Here is a 22,885-nt window from a genome sequence, read left to right as displayed (position 1 = left end):
GGGCATTGGAAAACCCTGTTATTATCAAGTTCTCTTTAAATTATTATCCACAAGGAAATGGTGTGGTTGAATCTACAAATAAGAACTTGATCACATATAATAAGATGTTTGTTGAAGGAAAATCCTAAAGATTGGCATACTCAACTCAAATATGTGGTATGGATGGCCCAAGTTAGGGTCAAGAATGCTTTGGGAACATCTCCATATCTACTTGTCTACAGACAAGGGTTAGTATTCCCACTTAGTCTTAGAATTCCTATTTTCAAATTCATGAGTGGGTACATTGAAGATGCTAACAAGGTTCAAATTAGACTAATGAATCTTTTTGAGATGGATGAGAAAGAGACAGTTTTTTTGGAGCATATGGAAAAATATTAGGTTTTCATTAAGAGGTGGTTTGAAAAGAGGGCCATGATAAAATATTTTAGAATATCTAACCTTGTTCTTCTCTAGGACAAGGCAAAGGAAAAGTTAGGTAGCCACACTAAGTTTCAATGCTTGTGGACTCATCCTTATTAGATCGTGAAAATTCTAGGAGAGAATACTTTTAGGAGGAGTTCCTTGTAAGGGGAATTGGTTCCATTGCTAGTCAATGGGAAATTCCTGAAACATTACTTTGAGGTCAAAAATAAATAAAAATTCCTTTCTACAAGTGTGTTTATTTATAGTTGTGTGTTTACTTTCAAAGTTGCATCAGTCCAAGGATTATGTGCACTCAAAAAATTATCTTGATGTATCTCATTTAGAACATTTTGGTTTCAGCTTTTGGGAAGAGTTATTTCTTTGTCAAAACATTTAAATGATTTTGTTTCTTATACCAATTGAGGAACCAATGATACTTACAATAATAAAGGACTTTCTATCTTGAATTCAGAATTGTAGATCAAAAAATTTTGAAAACTTTCCAAATTTAAAGATCGATTATGTTAGGTGTTTTCAAACCAAGGTCAATGGCAACTAGGGATAGTCCAAACCCTATCAGTTCAAACAAAAGGGTCTTCTTGAAGGAATTGCTAAGATCATTTTTTGGTGTGAGATCTCCATAAAGTTCTTAAAAGAGGAAAGTAAGGGATGTCAAGTAAAGATTGAATATGAGAAATGACACTAATGTCTTGGCCACACAGTCTAAGCATGGTTAGGGTATAGAAAGAAAATTAAAAGAAAAATGAAAAATGATGTTAAAAATGAAGGATTTTATCAAGTTTGAGAAAGGTAATCAAACTATAGGGATACACACTCCAAATATGCTATCTAGTATCAAAACAATTGCTTCATCAACGATTAAAATGGTTACATGTTAGCTACATGAAGAAAATATTTAGAAGATTAATTAGGACTTCAAAAGAAAAGTGATAACCCATTAAGAGCCCTCAGGACTAATTCTCTCATTTGGTCAGATAAAAGATTGATAAACAACTTTCATAAGGATTCTCAATGAATGGACTAGAAGGATGGAAGATTGTTTCCAAGTTGTCAGAAGCTTTTGATACATTGCATTCTGAGATGTCGAAGAAAATGGATACATTGAGCATACACTAAACTTGGAGATTCAAGATTCTAAGGTTTTGACTATGAAGTGACTTGAAATATGCTTGTAGTATTTAGGATTCAGTTGGTGTTTTGACACATATTAGAGGAATGTTTGTTGATGAAGAAATGCCTTTTTCATTTCTTCCCTTTTTGTTGGGGCTATTTATTGTGGTTTCACAATGCATGCCCCATTTCACCTAGATATGGGGACCCCCTAGTATATTTTTTAGCTTTCCAAATCCTTAGCCTAGGGTATGGGTCTTTTTAGGGTTTTACCTAGTGTTCTTACTTAGTCTGGTTCTTTGTTGGAAAACCCATTTTGTTGGGAACTAGAAATTTTGAAGGTAAAAAGGTCAAATTTTATGAAGAGGGGCACACTTGCGCACTTAGCGCACCTACCATACCCTTGAAGGTGCACTAGTGCACTAAGTCAACTAGTGGGAGCACTTCCCTTTGGAAGCACTAGTACAAAAACAACAATATATTACTAAATAAACTACTAAAAATTGTAGATATGTGACTAATTTTGATCATGTGACCAGTGGTAGTTTATTGTTGGACATTTATCTCCCAACCAAATTTATGACTAAATTATTTTAGTCATTGATTGGGTCATTGATTTAGTCATTTATTATTGTTACTTTGTAGTTTATATGTTAGTTATTTGTTAATTTTGGTTTATTTTGGTAGTATGTATGGTGGTATATTTGGTAGTTCATTTGGTAGTTGATTTGATCATATATTTGGTTTTATATATTGGTAGTTTTTTGGGTAGTATATATGGTAGTAAATTTGGTAGTTTATTTGGTGGTATATTTGACAATGTATTTGGTAATATATTTGGTAATATATTTGGTAGTTTATTTAAATATTAATTTAGTCATATTAGGGCTAGATGGAATTGAACCACCATCCTCCTACTTATAAAGTAGGTGCTCTTCCTTTGAGCTAGCACCCTTTAAAGAATAATGCAAAAAATTGTCAAAGTTGTCTTCCCAACATTAGATCTACCATGATCATGGTCACTATATCCTTCTTAAGAAACACATATTTTAGTTCTTATGAAAAACAACAATCTAAATGTTTATCAATAAAAATTTAAAATTTTTTAATTCTTTTGTTCAAGCATTTTAAAATTATATTCATGTCAATTATACTTACCTAAATTATTGTAGTGATTGACTCTTATAAAATATAATCTAGAGCACTTTGGCCACACACAAGTATTATTTCTTGTGCTAACTTCTCAGAAAAAGATACAAATGATTATAGGGTGAGCCTTAGAACCATACATTGATGGATCCAGAGATGGTTGATCATAACCATAAACTTCATATCCTTGACCATAGTGTAATGTCCCCTTTTTAGAGCTAGATTTGAATGATAATAGAGCCTAAAGTTAAACAAAAAATTAAATTAATTATAATCATAATCATAATAATAATCATGTTAATCAAATAAATAATAATGCACTATGAAATATTATTATTCAAATTATTATAATAAAGAAAGAAAATATTGTTAATAATATTGAATAATGTAATTGATTATTACAAATATGACTATGAATCATCTATTTTAAGATGATGAATAGAATTAACATAAAATATTAAAATATGATTATAACCTTATCCCAAGTCAATATTTTAATATTACAAATATAATAATAAATAATTTAATTTAAAAGAAAAAAGAAAAAACATGTATCATTATAAATACTAGCAATTGCACCTTAGTAAGGTGCAATACGTATACCAAAGATAATAATGAATGTTAGTTAAATTGGAAAAAAAAAATCTAGAATGGAGTGATTATGCCTAATTTCAAGAAAGATGATAGGTTGGACAAGAGGGGGGGATGACTTTTACATGAAAATTGCACCCAAAATCATAATATGTAACACCTCAAAAAAAATCTATAAGCTTTTAAGGGAATTTGTTAATGTTTAATCCACACCAAACCAAACTCTAAGCTAGATACAAGGACATTGTTAATCACATGAAAGTATTAGAAGAAGAAAGAGTAAGTTCCATTTAGATGTCACTATGATTTTGAATAAATCCTTGAATTTTTCTTCTTCTGAATATGTGACATCTAAAGGGCTAAGTCACAAGGTTTGAATTTAGAGTCAAGTTTTTCGATCATAAAATTCAAATAAAATTCAACAAGGGTATATTTTTATTAAAAAAAATAACATTAAATTTATTTATTTTTAAATGTAGGTAAAATATCCACAAAATTGTCAAAGTAGATTGGCATTGCCAAATAATTGAACTAAATAACTCAATACTATTTTAAAATAAATAATATTATATCAAACAATGGTATTATATTAAATATCATAAAGTTTGACCAAAGTTTAGAAAGAGTAATTTTTTTTGAAATTTGAATTTCATGGATGAAATTCATTGTATTCCTTAACTTAGCTAAAGGATATAAAGAATATTGGGAGACAAAAGAAGAAACCCTTCAATGTAGCCTATGCTTGCTTTTATTGGGTCATGAGAGAGAAAGGGTCATTTGAATGGTTTAAAGGAATAATGAATAAGTGGCATAAATAAATTAGAAGGTATGAAGCTAGAGGATTTTACATATATAGATCTATTTTTTGAAATAAAATTATTCAATGGAGAATGGAATGAATCACTTGCTGGGAGTAATTGAGCTGCATAACTATTGCACAAGTATCTATGAAAAGAGTGATGTGCAATCAACATCGATATCTATGTTGAAAGCTCTTAATCATGCCAAGCATGGTGTTGATATTATTTATAGAACCAAAGTAGGGAAAAAATTTTGGAAATATCTAGATTTTTCCATAAAAAGCTACTTGAAAGATCATTGTCATGATGTTTTATAATTGATTCATTTGATCTTACATAGGTTCACACACACTTTGCCAAGCCCAATTGGACAAATGTCTTCAAGAGTATTTCTCTAAAGCATAAAAATTCTTGATGTTCTTTAGCCTAACCTTATTTCAATCATCAAATGAATATGTGGCAAACATTTCTTCGAAGTCTCACTCTACTTTTTTGTATGCACTGAGAAACACGAATGCCAACTCTCTTTTTAAAAAAATTTACAAGATTGGAAACATGAATGCCAATGCTAAAAAGAAATTTTTCTTTCACTTGCAAGAAAAAGGATTTGTATGTGTTAAGCATGACTTTAAAAGTACCAAATGCAATAGCTTAAGTCAGAATCAAAAAATGCACTTGAAATTTTTGAAGGTAGGGAAACCTTTGAACATACACTCATGCATATTGGTTCTTGTAATTACAAAAACTTTATTTCTAAGTGTGTTGACTATTTATTATAACATTTGAAACATAAATTGGAAAGCTAGAGTGTGGGTCAAAAAAACTAGTGTTGAGAATAAGGTAGCTTCTTATACGAATCTTATAGTGATTTCTATTTATCTAGAAAATTTTTAAGTTTGTATCTATATAAATCAGATTTCCAAATCTATATTTTTGGATTCCATCTATAATGGATATCATTGAAAATCCTCTTATCATCATTTTGCCATAAACCCTAAAAAAATCCACATATCTTGGTGGATAAATTCATTACATCAATCCAAAATTGGGTAAGGAAATTTGGAACCAATAGTTGGATTTTAAGAAGCAAGTATTTCAATGATAAAATTGTTTGCAAGTGGTAGTAAGCCTCATTGTCATTTGTGCCTCAAATATTCTCCAACATATCTTTGGTCTTCTTGTGATGCCATTTTTTTTATCAAACTATTGTTGGTAATTGGTAAACCTAATGATTTTGAAAGAGATACAAATTGACTAAATAAGGCAAGAGCCTACAACACAACGGTAACTTGTGAGCCTCTCATCAAGAGGTCTTGGGTTCAAAACTACTCAAGTTAATGAATGATAATTATTAATCTTCATAGATAATAATAAATAAATGATAAATAATCAAGGCATCTACTGATTACCTATCAAAAACAAAAACAAAAACAAAAAAAACTGACACAAATAAAAACACCAATAGTAACCATGAAAAGATATAGAATTGCAATCCTTGTTATTAAAGTGTGAAAATTAATTTTCTATCCATACTTTTAAATATGGTTTCTTCTAAATATTACAAACAATTAAACACATGCATTGAATAAGGACCTAGTAGACTGAATAGAAAACCCATGTTATCAAGCACAACACATTACATATGATAAATTGAATTGGTAGAGCAATTGCTGCCACAAGTTTTCATATTACTTGTCAAATAAAACAATGATCGATTAGATCCTAGAATGATATTAGGCACAATTGTTCACTCTTTTCCCTTTCAAAGTGGAATGATAATTTTATTAAACCCAATGATTTCAAAAGAGATACAAACTGACTAAATAAGGCAAGAGCCTACCACACAATGGTAACTTGTGAGCCTCTCATCAGGAGGTCTTGGGTTCAAAACTACTCAAGTTAATTAATGGTAATAATTAGTCTTCACAAATAATAATAAATAAATGATAAATAATCAAGGCTTCAAGGCTTCAGTGATTATCTATTAAAAAAAAAGACTATATAAAAACTAACACAAATAAAATAACCAATAATAACCATGGAAAGATATAGAATTGCAATCCTTGTTATTAAAGTGTGAGAATTAAATTTCTATCCATATCTTTAAATATGGTTTCTTCTAAATATTAAAAATAATTAAACATGTGCATTGAATAAAGACCTAGTAGACTAAATGGAAAACCTATGCTATCAAGCACAACACATTGCATGCAATAAATTGAATTGGTAGACCAATTGCTGCCACAATTTTTCCTATTACTTGTCAAATAAAACTATGATCGATTAGATCTTAGAATGATATTGGGAACAATTGTTCACTCTTTTCCCTTTCAAACTGGAATGATATTTTGAATACCACTATATAAATTTTAAATTAGTACAATCAAATAGATGCACTACTACTACCACATCAAATGATTAAATCAATACAATTAGGCATTGCCTATGTGGAAATAGAAGCTAGAATAAAAAGGACAAAATAAAAGCTCCTACAAATAAACATTGGGTGGAGGCCATGACAAATTACAAGTGTATACAACTTAAAACAAAGGGAAACACACTTCCTAAGACTACCATACAATCTTACCCATTTGGCATTAATAGACTTAAAACCCAATAGGGCACTTCACATTTGAGTAAACTCTTTAACAATGAGTAATCTTAACAATGATTATAATAAGTTTAATGCAATGAGTTTGTTACTTGCATCAGGACACCTAGTTTTGTGAAGGAAAAAAGTTATTTTCTTCTCATGATTAATAAATGTAAGTGATTATTGGGTGCTTAAGTAGATTTGGTCCACCTTTTAAAAACAACATACAATTATAGTTAGTATTTTCCTAAAATTCTTACAATGAAGAACAAACTGTGTAGTTTTCCCTATCTTAAGTAACAAAGTTTCTTTAGAATAAAAAGTAATAAAATCTGCTTGTTCTTTGAAGCACTACCAGTCTAGAAGATTATCAAAATAGTCCAATCTTTCCAATCCTTGAACCAACACATCACTTGAAACTTAATAAATCAAACATGGGCATGTAATTATATAAGATTTTGCAAATTTAAATACAACAAATAAGTTGCCCTGAAACATGAAAGGCAATATATAACATTGCATCCTTTTAGAAGTCACCCATTTAATTAGTATTAGAGTTTGGTCGTGCTAAAGCTCAAAACATAAAACAATTTACAGATGAATTTACACTAAGAGTAGAATTGTGTTGATTTAGATAAAAGTGTGAACAATCAACACTAAGTACTTGATATTAGAAATAGACAAATAGCTCTACAAAGAAAAGATGAAGGTGAAGGCTTGTTGTTAGTATTTCTCACTCATGATGTTAGTTGAAGCTTCCCTACTCCTAAGGTGACTTTCAATCTTAGTTCAAAACTTCCATTATTGCAAAAAAATTATTAAGTAGTGAGAATATTATTTTATACAAATATTACCATAGATATTAAAATCATTATCCTGGAAATGAATTTAAGGGTTATTCTTGATCAGAGGAAACAAAAACAAAAAAAAATTGGATCCCAAGGGTTTAGTATATCTATAGTTTCTTTTATTTATTAGAATTGAAAAAGGTTGTTGAAATAGTTGAAATTACAGTGCATCACTATTTCAAGTAGATTAAGCATAAGAAACAAGATGCAGTTTGGGGTTCTCGTATATATCATGCCTATACTTACATAGATGAAAAAACATACAAAAATTGTAGTAGTCATGTTGACACTTGTACACAATTGCAAGAGTAGGTTGATATTAGATGGGAAAAACTAAAAATATTATGAAATATAACTTATCAATTTTGATTTGAGATGTAAGAATGACTGGTAAGATTATATGCCTTGCCTATGATTTTCAAATTCCTTAGGAATATGGCCTAAAATATCTAAGGATATTTCAAGTAAAAATCACTTGTATAGAATTGGGATTACTTGTTTGGCTAGATCTTCATATCCTTTTTTGTAGGTTTCAAAAGTAGATTAATTGTAGTCATTTCATTAGCAGGGGGAAGTTGTGGGTCAAGATCTATAACCCACTCTTTGCTCCTTGCAAATCCATGTGTCTCCAATGAACCAAGATTCCCTGACTGCATTAGTAAAAAATAAAAAAAAATTAGCATAATAGGAACTACTGAGATTTGAAACTAATGCAGAACAAGAAAAATTAATGCTTACCAGTGGAAAATAGATATCAATCCCTCCTCTCACTAGCTTTAGTGGCTTGAAGACAACCTAAGATGCAAATATAGGTAAGTGAAAGTTTAGAATTATAAACAACTATTGGGTTTGAAAAAATCTTATCAAAAAGCATAGTTAAAATATGCAAAAAAAAATTGAGTTAGGGCCTGGGTCACAAAGGTAACATGTGGGCCTAGTGTGAGTGAGACCTCCCCTACATGTACCCATTGAGCCTAGAGTATTGTCGATGAAAAATGTTAAGAACATAAGATTGAAATAGGTTAATAATGAGTTTTGTCTTTCTCCCCAAATAAAAAGGGGGAAAATAGTAATGTCATATTCCATAGGTCTTTGACTCTTACAAAAACCAAAAAGTGTATGTCATCCTAAAAAAAATGTCAAACATTTGAAAACCATGGTAATTTGTAAGCTGAAAACTATAGATGGATACACTTTTGTTTTCTATTTTTCAACTTTATTATACCATAGAAATTGCAGGCTGAGGACATGAGATATCACATAGATAGCTATAAAGTAGAATATGAACTAGGCATCATAGTTCCAACATAATTAAATGGATTAAAAACTCACCAAAAACTCCCCTGATTGACAAGTTCTTTGGAGAAATATAGCTACCAAGCTTATACCAAAAACATGGGTGAGTTTTTAAAAAACCATGTCAATTTCTTGGTGACAAGCTTGTCAAAAAATAATGAATCTATATAGAAAACTTGCCAACCATAGCAAAATGATAGTCTTTGGTGATTCAAGGAAAAGAAACAAGTACATATTTTAAAGTTTCACTCTTTTATCTCTCACTCCTTCACACATTGGCAAAATTTCCTACAATTGTGGCATTTTGAACAACTCTTAGTTTTCACAGGGTGAGTTTTTTGGAAGCACTTAAAAGGTATGTCTGAATTATTTTTTTGTGTCTCAGAGTTATTTTTTTCCATCACTCCATTTTATTATTCCATTGTTTCCTGTGGTTTTTTTTTTTTAATGCGAAGATTTTGCATTTGATTATCCCTAAAAAAATTCTTATGAAAATGTTTGTAACTTTGAAATTTAGTTGTTTGTGTAAGGAATGGTGTTGGGAAGTAATGTTGGTGGCAAGGCAAATAATTCTACTTGTAAAAATGGAACACTAGGGGGATAAGTATGACTAGTAATTTGTAATTATTATGGACAGAAGATGATAGCATGCATCAACTAGCTCAAATTGCATCATGCAAAGGTTCTTGAAAGAGATTATTCATTTTGTACACTAGAAGAAGAATCAATATAATTGAACATGATAAAGAAAGAGGAATCCCAGTGTAGCTTAATAAGTCACCAATCTTCTTAGAGTAGAAATTGCTTAGACCAATAGATTTAGTTAGTTGTATGCATTTCTCCATTCCCCTCCATATAGGTTCTATATCTAATGGTAAAAATTCCTCTTTAGAGGATGGATGTGGAACCCCTTTCTCAAGTTTATAGGCCACTAAATGAGATACAGATATAGATATTCTAGCTGCAAATTTTTGTAGATCAACCAATTTGGAAGGAAAATTAATCTAATAAATAATGTCTATTAAGAAATGAGACAGAAGAAATAATGAATGGATCCAAAAAAGGGCATACTTTAAGCTTTCTTTAGAGTAGAAATAGGACCATTATGATCAACAACATACACTTTGCTGGTTACAAGGACTTCATCCATCTTTATAATCCATCTTTGAAAAGCCTCAGTCAAAGCATCTCTGAGGGCTGGTTATGTGCCATAGACAACTGCTGTGTCAAAATGCCTATACCCTAATGGTGCACCAAAATTATCATTCTCATGATCTCAAAAAATGGCCCTTCTAATAATTCTCTAGGCTTTTTGCATACATTGAAAATAAAAATGATAAGTATCTACATTAAGAGTTTTAGAAACAACTTGTTTTGTCTGATGTATATTTTGAGGTGAAGCAATGGTATCGAATCTAACTCGCAGTATCTCCATTCCTAAATTGAGCTGCAAAACCCTCCATGCAATATGTTTAGTTATATTGGGCATACATGAGTGATTACTTATTATGGAAGCAGCAAGCAAGTTTCATAACACAAAAAGTATAAGAAAAATAAATGACCTTTTGGGATTTTTGGGTGAAAATTTTTTGTTAACTGAAAATGGTTATGATATTTATAATGCTTAAATGAATTCTTATTAAATATTAAGCATAATATTATTTAGTAAGTATTAATTTAAATATACAAAAATAGTTTATTATCTTAAAATTTGAGAATAGGATTTTATTATATTAAAAAAATATTTTTTCTATTGTTTTATTATATTATAATTTATATGTTAAAACTAAATAATATAGATATAATTGTTAAATTATATTTAATTAAAAATTCTAGAAAATTCTAATACATAAAATATTAAAAAATTCTAGTCTATAATTTAGTTATGAATTAAATAAACATTATTAGAAATGATCAATAATTTATACATGGTATACAAAATGAAGATTTCTTAATTTCTATGGGCTTTTTATCAATTTGAATGAATTATTACAATTACTTTGAATTCTTGTAAAATAAAAACAAGATTTTTTCTAGTTTTTGTTAATTTTTGCATCCATTTGATAGAAATTATATGTCAAGATTATAAAATATTTAATTGATAATTAATATTTTTGATATGTAGAGATAGACTTGGGGTTTTCTTTTGAGTGCATGGATGGTTTTTATTTTCTTTAGGAGTTTATATATAAAGTTTAGGGATTTTGATTGTAAATTGGGGTGATTTTTCATTTATTTTAGTTCAATATTAATTAAGAGGACATTCAAGGAAGTTAATTGATAATGATGTATTGATAGATTCATTCATGAGTAATAAAAGTTTAAAAAAACCTTAAAGAATGTATTAATATGATATAAGAAAAACATCAATCATTTAATCAGTCATTTGTTTGGGTGGTTAACTATTAGTGACCAATTGTTTAGTCATTTATCTGACCATTTATATAGTCACTTTGAAATTGTAAAACATTACTAGATTTTGATCAGTTTTAGTCACATGACTAAAAGATTTAGTCTTGTGACTAATAGTTTTTGTCACATAGTCATTTATTTGACAATAGTCTACTAGTGAAGTGCACACCTCTACACATGCATAGGTGAACACCTCCAAAGGTGTGCTCTATACTAGGCCTATAAAAACTTGGGACCCCTTCCCTTCTCCTATCTAATTTTTTTGTCAAAGTCTTTGATGAGCTCACCTCCACACATTGTAAGGTGCACTTCAAACTTGCAAGGAGTTGTAGTAGAAGCATAGGAAGTGTCTCCACCTACACAATAGGAAGAAGCCTCCCCATTGGCTTCAATTAAAAGGACATGAAGAAAAAAGGTGATAAGAAAGGTTATTCTATTTCCATCAATCCCAAAAGATAGTCTAGAAGAGGAAGAAGAGGATGATGAAGATGAAGAGGATAACCTTCCCTTGAGTCAAAGGACTCACCTCACTAGGGCTACAGAGGTAGAGCAAAAAATAAGCTCCACCATAACACCACCCTCCTTTCCTACATAGCCTATTTAGGCCACAACTTTAGAGGATGAGTTACAAAAATGGATTGATGAATAAGAAGACCAAGGTGGTAATGTCTTTAAGATGTCATATTTTAATTTCATGCCTATAGGCACTGAGCTAGTAGGTGACAAGATAAGGGATAGCCCAAAAAATCAACCTCCATAAGAAGATTGGAGTCAATTGCCACCTCAGTTACAAGGACCTTTAATTTTTGTACCGTCATCAAGTCAAGAGTTATCTTGCTTGGATAAAGGTTCAGTTACTCCTCTTCCTCTAGATATTGAAGATCAAGTACAAGCTAAATAGCAAGAAGAGCCACAAAAAATACCCTTTGATAAAGTACCCATTGATAAAGTATTAGAAGAGGGGAAAATATATGAGGAACCTCATTAGACTTCCCAAGATACAAAGTTGAGGACTGTGGACTCAACATACATAGAGATGCCTTATGTGGATCTCATAAAAGGAGAAGACTCTAGAGATAAGTGATAAGGGAAAAGGCCTAGCGATACAAGCTCCTTCATTTAAGGATAAATCTCCAATGGAATATACTGCAAGATGGTTGAGAAAAGAGGTGATTGTTAGACACAAAAGGCAGCTATATTGTATTGAGGAAGAAGGAATAATAGAATTAATTGAAGCTCCTAAGAAACTTGAGATGCTTATAAGTGATCATGAACATTGGCCTTTGTTATGAGTGATCAAAATCAAGAATTTTTTTCCCATATTTCCATTCCTCCTCTACATGAAGATATTGAGGATTTGACCCTAGAAGATAATCAAATCAAGGAGGTCTTTCTTGGAAAGGTTAGTGTGGATACTGCCAAATTGATGATTACTACAATAATCAAAGAAGTGTTTAAGCACTTAGAATAGGATGAGTCTATCTTGTTAAACCTCTAGAAGTAGAATGATATCTTAAGAGGTTATTTAAGTGAAGTAATTGGTCTGATGAACCCTAAAATTCTCATGGAGAGTTTAAATGTGATACTTGATAAGAGGGACAAGGAGACTGTACAATTAGATCTATTTTTGAAGGCTTGTCATCAATGGCAAGAAATTTTTAAAGAGAAAGGTGTGTTGATCATAAAAAGAAATATTAAACTACTAAAACACATGTAGAATAATTTAGATAAGCTAGTTTCTATATTGAACAAGGATTTTGGGTTAATGGATGAAGTACATACTTGAGGTAAAGACTTGGAAGCGTTATAGTCAATATAGGGTTAGAGGTATCGAATGTTGATAGATGTATATACTGCAAATGAGTTAGATAAGATAGATGATTAGATAGAATAGATTGGGGATGGTAATCAACTAGTGAAAATATTACATGTGGATATTCATAAGCTCAAGTATCAAACCCAAGAGTAAGTTTTCTAAGCAAAGCAACATTACAATGATCCTTGCTTGGACATTTTTGAAGATGAATCAAGGGATAAAATTATAAATATACAAGTAGTTGTTGAGAAATTTTTGAAGACTTCTGAATGATCTTCCATAGATAAGGATATCATATAGGCATTTAAGACTAAAGAGGCATTTCTAGAACAAGATGGGAAATTGGGAGATTTTATAGAAACTCGCATAGAGGTGGGAAACTATCGAAAAAAACTAGAGGATAAATATGATGCTTTAGATTTTTTGGATGCAACCCAAGTGATAGATATTATAAAGAAATTCAAGAGGAAATACCTAGACATAGGTCTAATGTAAAGGGGAACAAAACCTAGAAGCTAGAATTTCAGTTTTAACACTTGGTAAAATTTTACATTTTTTGGACCTATCTTCCAAGGTGCACTTCTCCCAAGGTGTGCTTCTCCTAAGGTTCACAAGGTGCACTTCTCCCAAGGTGTGCTTCTCGAAAGGTGCATTGGAATTTTTTGAAGAAGTTAGAGATGCACTGATAGTTAACTACCAGTTCTAAATTTAGAGATTTCAATGCATCAAAAATGCATTTTGGTGGTAGTTTAACTCCTATAGACATCCAGAGAAGGTAGAGCTTCTATTTTTGGCATCTCCACATACTCTTACATCATCTAATGGCTTTATTCTTCTTATTTTCTCATCCTTTCTTTTTTTTAAGACATGTAAAGGCTCATGCACCCATTAAATGATATAAATAAGGGTGGAGTCCTACTTAGCACTAGTTAGAGAGTCAGTTTGTACATAAATAGATTTGTTTTATTAGTTTAGAAGTATATATTTGCATGAAGGAATCTCTCACTCTCAACACAAATTGAGGATAATATTTCCTATAAAATGAGGAATTAAACATGTATTTCAGGCTATTATTTTGATGCAATAATATATGTTATTGGTGCTATCAGTTAGAGTGTAGTTATTCTTGCCTGATTGTGTTATATTTTGTGAATGTATGTTCATGAAGTGTAGTGGAGCCAATAGTTTTGATGCATTATTTTGATTTAGTGATCTTTTAATTCTAGTGTTTGTTATAGGTTTATAAATTCCACTAAAAGTCTTAGTTGGAGAAGAGATCACCCTATTGTTCCTACATAGTTTTTTGTCTCACATAAGTGCACTTTCCATGGCCTTGCGATCTGATGAAAACTGAAACATCTTACAGTTACTAAATCCCCATCGATCATTGCATCAATGGAATTTTGGAAATGTTTCTCCTATTTTATTGGTTATCTATTGATCTTTTCAAAGGCTTAACTCATAGATGCATTATTTCCATGTCTTATGTCCATTGAGGATTTACTTTTTCAAGTCATTTTCTTAAACTTCTTGTTACCCTATCTTTGTTATTTTCTTTTAAAAACACTTAGTTAATTTAGGAATTCATATAATTGCATAGTTAAAATTGCATTCATAAAAAATATAAAAATATATTTCTTTTTGGGTGGTTACATTTTTTGAGATATCTAGCAGATTCAACATCTTATGCAAGATTGTTTAGAACCAAAAAGGGCCTCCTCATGAACACTCACATTTATCTTCTACTAAGAAAATTCTAGTAGGTTAAAGATCATCAGGAACCTTGGAGTTGATCCCAAATTATCTTTTTAAGAGAGGATTTTGAAAGGATTTATGTTGTTAAGCATCATACAAAATGACAGCTCAACAACTTGTTATCTATTAAATAATTATTAATTAAAAAATATGAATAAGTAGAAATATATCTTACATTATCAACATTTTGAACCTAATAAAAATTGGCCAATTCTAATCTACCACTTTTTTTTCTTATTTAAAAATAAAATTTATTAGCTAATAGGCTTTTCTTCTAGAGTTATGTCCAGCCAAAAATCAACTCACACCCAAAAATATTTATCAGGAAATAAATTTTGACGATGATTTGACTCACATGGATGAATAGAATGTTAGCAAATGGTTTTCCCATTATGGTTTAGTGAATTCATTAGTGGAACCTTTCCATTCATTTAAATACAAACTATTGATCGTGTCCTCGTTAGTAATAGTTTCTATTGCAAACAATAGGAACTACATCAAAAAATTGAACAAGATATAGTGTGATGCACTTGTTGTCTGTAGTAAAGGTAGAAATGTGGTTGTAACAATGACTAGAGTACCTGATCCAAGGAAATTATCTAATTTACTATATAGGATGGCTCAACTAGACATCAAAGAGATTTAGCTAAGTGAATGTGCACACTTGGCTTCAAAGATCCCATTTATCATAGGAAGGGAAGTAGCAACAATGGTAGTTAAATCTAGCCTATACCAATCAAATGCATTTTCTTGCATGAAATTTTTTAGAGACAACAAGGATGATGATAATGATGAGTGTTGAATTTTCTTGAAACTTTCTAGAGATGAAAGGGATGATGATAATTATGAGTCTTGAATAAAAGATAGGGACATTTCTATGCAAATTGAAATGTCCATAGCAATGGTGGTGTTGGAGTTTTTCAACTGTTGAACAACAAGAGCTCAATACCAAGATAATAATACTCACAATTCTTAAGGATTAGCTAGTTTCCATTAAAAATTATGTATGCATATTATTTGGATACAACTTCAGCAAAACCAAGAATTGTTTTCTACTGTTTAGGCTCTACAGAACTAAGGTAGGTATGCCTAGGGAATAAATCAAAATGAATGTTGATGTATGAGAATTTTGTTAGTTTCATTTTGATTCTCATCTTCTATTTTAGACATATATAAAATTTATCCCTTCCTTGATATTTTAGATGATACCCATCCCTTATAGTAGATTTGGTCACAATTCTTCTCAGATTTGTAGATATCTCTAGCATAGTAGCTAACTAAGACTAAGAGATTATATGCAAATAAGTGCTGACCACATTTGAAACTCTTGAAAATAGTAAAATAAATTTGATTTTTATTTTAGACTTGATGCTTATTCATGATCTATCTATCTACAAACTGGATTAACTAGATTAATGCCTATTCCATCAAGATTTAGAGTCTACTCCAATTTATAGATTTGATTTGTTGCATAGCAACAAATATTATCAACAATTCTTACTAGAATTCATTCTTATAGACATCCTTTCTCTTACCATAGCAATCTCATCAAATTCACTAAAGCCTTTACTTAATTCATTGAATTAATAGCAATAATGAATTGACATACAACCTAAGTGAATTACATTTAATTGGACAAGCTTTACTCACACAATATCTAAATAATCAAGTAACAATAATGGAGACAAAATTCAGCAAGAACAGATATGGGAATTTTTTAATCTTTTATTAATTTTCCTTGAAAATTGTATACAATTGTAATGAAACTTAGAATGACTCTAGAAAAAGATACAAGGATCATGTAATATCAATGTATTCTTAGAAAATTTGCAGAGCAGATACATCATAAAGTTTTCTACAATAACTAGACCAACCAATATTCAATGTAAACTAAAATTGCATAAAAAATTGGACCCTTCTCTAGCCTTGAAATCACATTTATATAGAGTGAGATGCAACAAGCTTCAAGCATCGAGAATTGATAGGTGTCCTTTTACAAAAGATATTTACACTCTACAAACAGTCACAAAAGAACAAAAGCTTTATGTAATAGAAAGGTAATACATCATGTTATTCTTTTTACAAGCCTCTCTTCTATTACATCTTCATATGTTATTGATTTTTCTTTTTGGCTACTATTCTGAATCTTCAACATATGTAGCTACTAGATTTTCCAATGATGAAGTTTGTTTTGACAATTGCAAATCAATCTCAACTTGAGGGTTTTCACCACTTTCATCATGAATTAACAAGATCACTTTTATTCTTGTTTCGCTCTCTTTCATGTCAACATCTTGGGGCTCTAGACCTATAACTAAAATTGGTTTCTTGCCTTTATTTTCTTCTTCCCTCTAACCTTGTGTAGCTATATCAATGATCTATAATTCATCTCCCTCCACCTCATCATAATCAATTTTAGCTTCTTCAAACTATTCATTAGAAGCAATGTCTACCATCCACTTGTCAAAAAGTGTCTCATCTAGCCAATTGAAATGTAATATGTCATGTTGCTTCTTAAGCACATACTTAGCTTCCTTATTAATATTAACAAAATCTTGTTTCAAAAAATTAAAGAATAATTGGGCCTTCACCAATTCCTCTGTAGTAGTGGCCCACCATGCATGCCCTATTTCATTGATGACTTTATTTATCCTCAAACATGTCATCCAATTCCTTGGCCCATTCATATTTATCCTTTAATTTATTTATTTTATCTAGATCACATGGGAATAAATCAAACTTTTCACTTCTATACTTACAACTTTCTTCTATAATGCAACTCTTCTATGATCAAAATCTGAGAAATCATTGGCAACATCAAATATTTTTTCAATATGGTTATGGGAAGACCTTATAATAGAATAACACAAAAAGGTAATTTCTTTTCTTCTTTTACCCCACTTATTAACAATGAGTTGCAAAGCCTCTTTACTAGCCTTCATTTATCCCCATATGCTTACAACCCTGCCTAACTATTCATAGAACACTGGCCATTCAATTTTATCTACTAGATACATGAGAGCCTTTCTTAATTTGTCTTCATATTGCACATTCAACTCTAAATGCAAGGCCCATAGTTTGCTCTTTTCTTCCTCAAAATATTTTGTTGTATAGTACTATGACCTTTGTGGAGTCTTTGGTATTTCAATGAGAGAAGTGGATTTAAAAGGCTCCACTAGAGGATGGGGATATGTGATTCTTGTCCTAGAAGATCTCCCCATTACCTTAGTTCCAAGTTTAGTTCTTTTCCAAACCTCTTTATTATAAGCCTCCAAAACTCTCTCATAATTATTCTGTAGTTCAAACATTGTCTTCTCTTCCTTTTATGTAGTAGCCAAAACAAACTAAAATGTTCCAACACCCATGTGAGCTATCTCAACATGGGAGGTATATACTACTCTTTTTACAATGATATCTCCCATTAACCTAGAGTCATCTAGGTGTGATGAAACAAACCTTGATCCCTTCCTTAATGACCATATAACAAAAGATGCCTAGTCCTCACTAAAAATAGTACCTTTCAATTCTTTCTTATTTTGGTCTTGTAGATCCAATTTATTTGAAACAAAATTAAAAATTAGAGCATTTGTTATGTCCCAATTGGGTAGTAGTAAATATTTGATGCTTTCACCATCTACCTCACCTCTTTGGGAGTTATACTTTGGAATCCCTGCATCATCTTTTCTTTTACTTGGTTTTGCAAGGTTGCCTCCTCTAGCTTTGGATGCTCTATTCTTATCACATCTTTCTTTATACTTTCCTATGTTTTTTCTCCATGCAAACTAGTGGAAATCTTTGGACTTGACAAAACTATCATCTGACAAAAAATGTTGACTAGCTTGCTCTATCACAGGGTCTAATTCCATTCCTTTAAAATCTACTGCTATCAGCTCTAGGCTTGGCATAGGAGGCTCCTCATGGTTTCCTTCATCTATTTCTACCTAGGTAATTCAATTCCCTCCTTGTGACCCCAGTTGTTCATTTTTTTCTCTAGGAAGATGTTCATGTTCAATCGTCAAAGGGGATTGTGAAGGTGAATATTCCTCAATGTGAGGACCTTGATCTTTTGTAATTTTTCACCTCTTAGGAGAGGGCTTAGTAGGTCTTTCTTCTAAGACAACACTAGTGGATTCTACTATTTTTTCACATTTTTCCATAGTGGTCTTCTTATTTTGAATGATATTATACCCTAGTCTTTTCTAGACTATCAATTGTCCTACCCCTAGATTAGGAGTGAATCCCAGTCTCCTCATTAGCTCCTTAGCCTTGTTTGGATAAGAATTAATAAGTTATTGCCTTTTCTCATTCATAGCTTCCATATTTTTAGGGAAAGTAATCATAAGCTTATTTATTCTATCAACCTCTATGATGGTATTACCTAGAGGACTCTAATTTTCATCAAAACAATGAATAAAATCCAAAACTCTTGAGAACACTCTCCATTTTTCTTTCTTGGTTTTCTGTTCTTGAAGGAGAACTCATTTATTATTATATCTTTAGGAAAATATGATTCATGATCAATTTTTCCATGCTTGATTCTATGCCTAAAGGCCAAGTTATAAAATCCCTCAATGTCACAAAAATGGGGATGAGAGATAACCATCTTGTACTAATCTAATATTTTATGCAGAGAAAGCCAACCCCCTTTTGCAATCACAAATTGGTGGGCTACAGTACAAGTTAGAAATATTGACCTCCATTGCCTTATCAACAAATAAGTGTCCTCTAATCCTCCCAGCTACCACAAAAATTCAGCTACTCCTACCTATAATGACACTTGGTAAGTTAATACATGAGGAGTACCTCTAAAACCATAAATCCTAAAGACAATTAAGACTGAATATGGGATGATGCCTCCCCAATTATGTGAAAATTTCAAACCAACAAGATTTTCTAGGGGCCTAATAAGACCTACCGATGCCTTAGGTACTCTAGGATTGTCACTTAATAATAGGCACCTCAACTTTGAAGAAAATTACCTATCAAACCTGACAAAACTAACCTTTTCTACTTCCTAGGTCATATCTACACTCTATAACTAAATTGGCTATGCTTCCCCATTATGTTCTCTATTTAATTTCATTTCTTTACCAAAATATGTTACTCCTTTGAACAAAAACATATGCATTAACAATGAATAGTGACCAAAAAATTTCTCCACCTTGCCTCTTGCAATCCCAACTAGACCATTGTGAATTTCTTCTACTAAATAGGAGCCAAAATCAAAAATAATATCCACACAAAAAGAGGAAATTTGAGTAATCATATACATAAAACCTATGGGCATAAACTCCTCTTCATCTTCACCAAAAACTCTACATAGAGTCTTGAATGCCTCCATAGCCCTGGTATTGAAATATGCCCTTTTGAAAGGTACCCTTGAGGATGTTGTCAATTGCTAGCAAATTTCCAATTTTTCCTATATGCACCCTTAGTGCACCCTACCTAATTTCATCCTTCTTTGAGACATATTCTTTCTCTAAATCTTGTAGGTCAATAGGTACATGCTAATCTATTAGAGGCCCAGAACCAAATACCTCTTGAATTTCCTTTGGGTTGATTATGATCAGAATTTCACTATCAATTCTTCTCACTACTCTAATTGCTTGATCATGATTTTTTGTAATAGCTTTGAGAAGGTCATAATCCATAAAAACACTTGGAACTACTACTTTTACTAAACCAAAGTTCAAAATATTGGCATGTGGGGTAAATAAATTCCTTTTTGAAAACCATTTCTTGAATAAACAAAGACCAGTTTGAGAAGTTTTGGCATCCTATACCCAGTTCCCTTTATCATATAACCCATCAGTGATTTTGAGCCTAGCGTTTAACAAGGTTGGCTTTTTCACTTGCATAGTTTTAGTGGTAGACTTGGGGAGCAATTCAAGCAGGTCATCTGGCTGTTCCTAGCCAAATAATCTTCCTACCCAAAGAATACCTTCTTGGGAGGCATAATGAATATAGTTTGTAGAAAATTGAATTGCTAAAAAGGTTATAGTCTATGGGAACTTACTTGATTTTCTTTCCTATTCTTCTCTGTAATCGTACAATGTCTTGCAAATAATGGGAAAATGCTTCACATTTTGATCAAGCTTAGTACAAACTCCCACTAATTTCTTCTACTTTGGAAGCTTGAAATGTCATTCACATGGGATGGAAATGGTAAGATCTTTTGCAATATACTCTATTTTTTAATCACACGTGAAGCTTTCATTCCTCATCAATGAACTATAAGGGAAATAGAGTGGCATGACCCTCTACGTTTAAATTTTACACTGCTAATCTCAAAAAATCATACAATCTAGGAGTAAAAATAGGGATGCCTCATCTTCCACTAGATATATTGGCAATCAAACCAATAAAAAATTTCCATCTAAAATTTTCCTTCACTACTAGTGTTTCCAACTAGACCCACTAATCCTTGAGGAAACATGTCACTGATTCGCTATCTCACTATACATAAAGAGTGAGCATATTGCAAATGCAATATAGTGACAACAAATGATTTCATCTTGATCAGGAGAAGGACGTGTGATTCAGTACTTACTAAAAATGTGGTGGGTCTCCTATCCATTTTCTTTACTCGCTATGTTGCTATCCTTAAACCTCAAGCAACTCTCCATAGCAACAAAGTGATAGTCATAGATTTGAACTTAATTTGAAGGCGAGGAAACTACATTAAATCCATATAATTATGGGGGGTCCCTTGGTCTCCATGTCACATTGGGTAAATAGTGCACAACTTCTCATAGTGACTTGGCAAAGATCATTGATTTGATCTTGATCAACAATCACAATCTTTCATCTAACTTTTGACTTGGGCATGGGTCCATGTTACTGATGATGTGGGAATGTCCTATCAAGCTAGCATATAACTTAATATTATAATCCTTGTTGTGACATCACATGATTTGGGTCCTGCCACATGCACATTTTTAGGCTAGGCACTATGTCACTACTGGCGAGGTGCAAAGGTTTTTTGATCATGACATAGCGACCTCTAGTGTTTTTAAAATTTCTAGTGCATACATGTTTCCATTAGGATGCCATTGTGTCTAGGAGACTATGTGGCTTATTGGTGATGAAGGAAACACTTTGGAGCCACCTCTTGGAATTGTTGCTGCATTTCCATTTTCTATCAAGGCACTATGTTGCTTCTAATGGGATTCTTTCATTTTCTAACTGTGACATAGCAACCTCTTTAAGGCTTTAGAGATTCTGGTGCCAAGAAATTTTTTCCATTTCTGCCATCATTACCATAATCAATGCTTCTAACAAAGAGATAAAGTCACATGACCAATTTTAATGACAAGAACATTTTGGCACTTGTCTATTTCATAATCTCCCATCTTTCTCAATTTTTGGCAAGGCACTATGTCACTATCAGTGAGATCCATTATTTTTTTGGTCACAACATAGTGACCTCATGAATACAGTTGAAATCTAGTGCCAAAAAAATACTTGCTTGTCAATCATGATTACCATAATTAATACCTCTAGCATAGTAATAAAAATGCATGTCCACAATATCATTTGGGAATTTTCATGGTCACCAAATTTTTCAAAAGCTATTGTCTTCTATAGTTTTTGTTAAGGTGCTATGTTGCTATTGGTACGATGTAAACCTTCTCCAATTGTGACATAGAAACTCATTGAAAAAATTGGATTTTGATGATGCCACTTTCACTTCATTACATTTGGTTCCTTTTCCACTTCTAACAATTCTGACATGAAGCATATGACTAAAAAAATTTGAAACAATGTATTTTTTTGGTTGTCGAGCCTCCACTTTATGACACTGTTAGTCAATTTCACAATAGTTGCTATGTCGCTATCATTAAAGCACTTGCATCTTCACATAGCAATGATATGATAGCTATAGATCTTATAAAGATTGAATGGTGGAAACAAAAAGGGTAAAAGGCACTTGGGGGCACGAAAGATTTAAATAGGTCAAGGAATATTCAAAATTCAAAAGGCTTGGCACCTAAGTAAATTAAAAAAGAATGCAAGACTTAGGGTTTGAGAAGGTTTTTAGAGGTTATTAAAATTGCAAGGCCAAAGAACAAAAAGCTCTAGCAGGCAAACA

The 22,885-nt window shown here is 31.5% G+C and overlaps 1 pseudogene; it reads right to left on the bottom strand.

The window, feature by feature from the left end:
- The window catches only part of LOC149571645 (putative glucose-6-phosphate 1-epimerase), a 38,078-nt pseudogene that overhangs the window by 13,291 nt on the left and 1,902 nt on the right, over positions 1-22,885 (bottom strand).

The sequence above is a fragment of the Cupressus sempervirens genome, chromosome 2 (assembly GCF_028749045.1).
Source record: "Cupressus sempervirens isolate cs-2001-9-10 chromosome 2, ASM2874904v1, whole genome shotgun sequence".
In the NCBI taxonomy this organism is placed as follows: Eukaryota; Viridiplantae; Streptophyta; class Pinopsida; order Cupressales; family Cupressaceae; genus Cupressus; species Cupressus sempervirens.
The sequence above is the reverse complement of the archived record's forward strand: the minus strand, read 5'-3'. Positions and strand labels throughout refer to the sequence as shown.